The following is a 6,274-nucleotide window of genomic DNA, read 5'->3' on the forward strand; positions in this document are numbered from 1 at the left end:
AAACAATACACTACTTAATAACACAGAGATCACTGAAAAAATCAAAGAGGAAATCAAAAAATACCTAGAAACAAATGACAATGTAAACATGATGACTCAAAACCTACGGGATGCAGCAACAGCAGTTTTAAGAGGGAATTTTATAGCAATACAATCCTACCTGAAGAAACAAGAAACATCTCAAATAAACAACCTAAACTTACATCTAAAGCAATTAGAGAAAGAAGAACAAAAAAACCCCCCAAAGTTAGCAGAAGGAAAGAAATCATAAAGATCAGATCAGAAATAAATGAAGAAAACGATAGCAAAGATCGATAAAACTAAAACCTGGTTCTTTGTGAAGATAAACTAAATTGATAAACCATTAGCCAGACTCATCAAGAATAAAAGGGAGAAGACTCAAATCAACAGAATCAGTAATGAAAAAGGAGAAGTAACAACTGACACTGCAGAAATACAAAGAATCATGAGAGATTACTACAAGCAACTATATGCCAATAAAATGGACAACCTGGAAGAAATAGACAAATTCTTAGAAAAGCACAACCTTCTGTCACTGAACCAGGAAGAAATAGAAAATATAAACAGACCAGTCACAAGCACTGAAATTGAGACTGTGATTAAAAATCTTCCAACAAACAAATGCCCAGGACCAGACGGCTTCACAGGCGAATTCCATCAAACGTTTACAGAAGAGCTAACACCTATCCTTCTCAAACTCTTCCAAAATATAGCAGAGGGAGAAACACTCCCAAACTCATTCTACAAGGCCACCATCACCCTGATACCAAAACCAGACAAAGATGTCATAAAGGAAGAAAACTACAGGCCAATATTACTGATGAATATAAATGCAAAAATCCTCAACAAAATACTAGCAAACAGAATCTAACAGCACATTTAAAGGATCATACGCCATGATCAAGTGGTGTTTATCCCAGGAATGCAAGGATTCTTCAATATACACAAATGAATCAATGTGATAAACCATATTAACAAATTGAAGGAGAAAAAATATATGACATATCATCTCAATAGATGCAGAAAAAGCTTTCGACAAAATTCAACACCAATTTATGGTAAAAACCCTCCGGAAAGTAGGCATAGAGGGAACTTACCTCAACATAATAAATGCCATATATGACAAACCCACAGCCAACCTCGTTCTCAATGGTGAAAAACTGAAACTATTTCCACTAAGATCAGGTACAAGACAAGGCTGCCCATTCTCACCACTATTATTCAAGTTAGTTTTGGAAGTTTTAGCCACAGCAATCAGAGAAGAAAAAGAAATAAAAGGAATCCAAATCGGAAAACAAGAAGTAAAGCTGTCACTGTTTGCAGATGACATGAAAGAGAGAATCCTAAAGATGCTACCAGAAAACTACTAGGGCTAATCAATGAGTTTGGTAAAGTAGCAGGATACAAAATAAATGCACAGAAATCTCTTCCATTCCTATACACTAATAATGAAACATCTGAAAGACAAATTAAGGAAACACTCCCATTTAGCATTGCAACAAAAAGAATAAAATACCTAGGAATAAACCTACCGAAGGAGACAACAGACCTGTATGCAGAAAACTGTAAGACACTGATGAAAGAAATTAAAGATGATACAAACAGATGGAGAGATATACCATGTGCTTGGATTGGAAGAATCAACATTGTGAAAATGATTATACTACCCAAAGCAATCTATAGATTCAATGCAATCCCTAACAAACTACCAATGGCATTTTTCACAGAACTAGAACAAAAAATTTCACAATCTGTATGGAACCACAAAGACCCCAAATAGCCAAAGCAATCTTGAGAATGAAAAACGGAGCTGGAGAAATCAGGCTCCCAGACTTCAGACTATACTACAAAGCTACAGTAATCAAGCCAGTATGGTACTGGCACAAAAACAGAAAGATAGATCAATGGAATAGGATAGAAAGCCCAGAGATAAACCCAAAGATAAGGTAAACCCAAAGAAAGCCCAAGATAAACCCAAAGATAAGGTTATCTTTGATAAAGGAGGCAAGAATATACAATGGAGAAAAGACACCTTCTTCAATAAGTGGTGCTGGGAAAACTGGACAGCTACATGTAAAAGAATGAAATTAGAACACTTCGTAACACCATACACAAAAATAAATTCAAAATGGATTAAAGACCTAAATGTAAGGCCAGACACTATAAAACTCTTAGAGGAAAACATAGGCAGAACACTCTATGACATAAATCACAGCAAGATCCTTTTTGACCCACCTCCTAGAGAAAAGGAAATAAAAACAAAAATAAACAAATGGGACCTAATGAAACTTCAAAGCTTTTGCACAGCAAAGGAAACCATAAACAAGACAAAAAGACAACCCTCAGAATGGGAGAAACTATTTGCAAATGAAACAACTGACAAAGGATTAATCTCCGAAATTTACAAGCAGCTATTGCAGCTCAATATCAAGAAAACAAATAACTCAATCCAAAAATGGGCAGAAGACCTAAATAGACATTTCTCCAAAGATATACAGATTGCCAACATACACATGAAAGGATGTTCAACATCACTAATCATTAGAGAAATGCAGATCAAAACTACAATGAGGGGCTTCCCTGGTGGCGCAGTGGTTGAGAGTCCGCCTGCCGATGCAGGGGACACAGGTTCGTGCCCTGGTCCGGGGGAATCCCACATGCCGCGAAGCGGCTGGGCCCGTGAGCCATGGCCGCTGAGCCTGTGCTTCCGGAGCCTGTGCTCCGCAACGGGAGAGACCACAACAGTGAGAGGCCCGCATCCCGCAAAAAAAAAAAAAAAAAAAACTACAATGAAGTATCACCTCACACCAGTCAGAATGGCCATCATCAAAAAATCTACAAACAACAAATGCTGGAGTGGGTATGGAGAAAAGGGAACCCTCTTGCACTGTTGGTGGGAATGTAAATTGATACAGCCACTATGGAGAACAGTATGGAGGTTCCTTAAAAAACTACAGATAGAACTACCATATGACCCAGCAATCCCACTACTGGGCATATACCGTGAGAAAACCATAATTCAAAAGGAGTCATGTACCACAATGTTCATTGCAGCTCTGTTTACAATTTCCAGGACATGGAAGCAACCTAAGTGTCCATCGACAGATGAATGGATAAAGAAGATGTGGCACATATATACAATGCAATAGTACTCAGTCATAAAAAGGAATGAAATTGAGTTATTTGTAGTGAGATGTAGAGTCTGTCATACAGAGTGAAGTAAGTCAAAGAGAAAAACAAATACCGTATGCTAACACATATATATGGAATCTAAAAAAAAAAAAAAAAAGGTTCTGAAGAACCTAGGGGCAGTACAGGAATAAAGACACAGATGTAGAGAATGGACTTGAGGACACGGGGAGGGGAAAGGGTAAGCTGGGACGAAGTGAGAGAGTGGCATGGACTTATATATACTACCAAATGTAAAATAGATAGCTAGTGGGAAGCAGCCTCATAGCACAGGGAGATCAGCCCGGTGCTTTGTGACCAGCTAGAGGGGTGGGATAAGGAGGGTGGGAGGGAGACACAAGAGGGAGGAGATATGGGGATATATGTATAGCTGATTCACTTTGTTATAAAGCAGAAACTAACACACCATTGTAAAGCAATTATACTCCAATTAAGATGTTAAAAAAAATCACATCAAAAAGAATAAAATACCTGGGAGTAAACTTAAAAAAAAAAAAGGATAGAACCTTTTCGATATGTTGAAGGAAACAAACCTTATATATTTTTACCCACTTTTTCCAGGTTTTGAAGCTTCACTGTATCTCATCAAGAGTCCATATACTTCTGATTGGAAGTAAGGACTCCAATTTTCTACCATGACACAGACCGTTATTCTCTAGGTATTGATACATTGCATCGTCAAAGTTGACTAACCAAAATATCAGTAGCCTGGTTGTTCCTAGGGATTAAATTATCCCAACAGTAATTCTGGAGCTTGTAAAGGCCTTGAGAGAAAACTTCAGTGTTTGGGTTCTCTTTGATTCATTCCTGAATTATGCTGTTGAGAATCATGAACATAATAGTATTGAGAAGATTTAATGGTGGGGTTAGCAGGGCAGAGTGGACCAATTTTTAATTTCAATTATTTTCTTGGAGATTATAAGGAAAGAGGAGGCAGAAGGAGTTCCAAAATAAAATTACAGTTGCCTTTACTGTAATGACAAAGCCTATTTCTGTAGCAATGATGACATATTCCATTGACAATATTCACACTTCTAATCATTTCCATATGAAATTCAGAATTCAAATTGCTCCTTTTTATTATTGTATTTTTATTTCTAACAGAGGTAGCACTCAACCCAGATGTCTGAGTGTGGGACAGAGGGAGACTGCTAAATATAGGTGAGAGCTCCCTATGCCTTACCTTCCCCGCCTCTGCCTGCACAGCCACCCACACACACATGGCAGGTTAATTCCCTGGATGGCACGGTCTTGATCACTAGGGAAGCACTGACTGAGGAGAGCCTCATGTCACTCAACATGGATTCCCACTCAGTGATGACACTGGACTGGAGAAAGCGATGAGGGGGGAAGAGGAGAGAGAGAGAATGGGGGAGAACAGCGAAGAGGGAAAAAGGAAAAGGAAGAAGCGTCACCCTTTTGTTTTCTAAGTTTATACAGGAAGGTCTCACTTCCAAGTAAATTGCAATGCTTCTCCTCTGTCTTATCCCTCACAGAACTTCCCTGATCTCATATTTTTTTCCTAACATGAGCCATATCTAAGTGCTTTACATCTTGTTCATATTAATATTTCAGTCTCTTTTGTCGAAATAATTCACTTTTGCCCAAGGTTAAAGCAAACCTGAATAACCAGGCGGCCGATTTCTCCATCCTCCAGTGGGTCTTATGTCTCCCCTCCTCTTACAGCGTGGCTTACAAGGTTCCCTCTGTCTCACCTCATCTCGACCCCACTCCCTCACTATTTCTAGAAGTTAGGCCACTTCATTAGAAAATTAGTGAGTGGAGTGAAGTCTCTCCAGTGATTTTTCCAATTAAAAAGTCTATAGTCTATGAAATTCTAGTGACTTTCAGCATTTCAGCTTCCTGAAGCTTTGGTTATTGACTGGAGCCTGACCTTTCTCTGAAATTCTATGGCCTTTATTACCCCAGCACTAACCATCATTGTTGTGAAAGGTAATATAATATAGTCTATAAATAAAAACAAAAGAGCAAACAAATATACAAAATCCCAAAGAACAATCAATCAGTCTTGTACCTGAGACTGAGGTGAGAAAATCTATTCATTCAGTGGTTAGTGGGCTTATGGGATAGGCTTCCCTGCGGGGTTCGGCTTGCATTTCAGTAGCTACCCCTACTCCATACCCCCTCCGCCCAATCCCCCATAGCCCCTCAGTCCTTTCAACCTCCTCATGGCCCTCACCCTGTCAACTCTTACATGCAGCCCCAGGGAGGGTCTACTGTCATTCTCTGCAACCTCAATTTTCACCACTGGATGGGAGGAACGTGAGAGATCAGGGCTGAGGAAGTACGGCTCCAAGTAGTATCAAAAAAGAGGAAGGTTGCTTCCATGTCCTGGCTATTGTAAATAGTGCTGCAATGCACACTGTGGTACATGACTCTTTTTGAATTATGGTTTTCTCAGGGTATATGCCCAGTAGTGGGATTGCTGGGTCATATGGTAGTTCTATTTTTAGTTTTTTAAGGAACCTCCAAATACTATATGCTAACACATATATATGGAATCCAAAAAAAATGGTTCTGAAGAACCTAGGGGCAGGACAGGAATAAAGACGCAGATGTAGAGAATGGACTTGAGGACATGGGGAGGGGCAAGGGTAAACTGGGACGAAGTGAGAGAGGGGCACGGACATATATCCACTCCCAAATGTAAAATAGATAGCTAGTGGGCAGCAGCTGCACGACACAGGGAGATCAGCTCGGTGCTTTGTGCTTTGCAACTACCTAGAAGGGTGGGATAGAGAGGGTGGGAGGGAGACTCAAGAGGGAGAGGATATACATATGCATATGGCTGATTCACTTTGTTATATGGCAGAAAATAACACAACACTGTAAAGCAATTATACTCCAGTAAAGATGTTAAAAAAAAAAAAAAAAGGGAAGGGGTTCATGTCCTGGTGTAGCCAACAGGCAAAGTGTCCAAAAACATCAGCTGTCGAATATGCCCTTCTGGTAGTTTTATCTCTTGCACCTTATTATGCAAAGGCAATACCATCCTCCCAGTCCTCAGTTACGTTTTCGTGAACCAGAGACAGTAACTGGCTCC

This window comes from Monodon monoceros, unplaced genomic scaffold (genome assembly GCF_005190385.1).
Source record: "Monodon monoceros isolate NGI ecotype Baffin Bay Population unplaced genomic scaffold, NGI_Narwhal_1 Super_Scaffold_11, whole genome shotgun sequence".
Taxonomy (NCBI): domain Eukaryota; kingdom Metazoa; phylum Chordata; class Mammalia; order Artiodactyla; family Monodontidae; genus Monodon; species Monodon monoceros.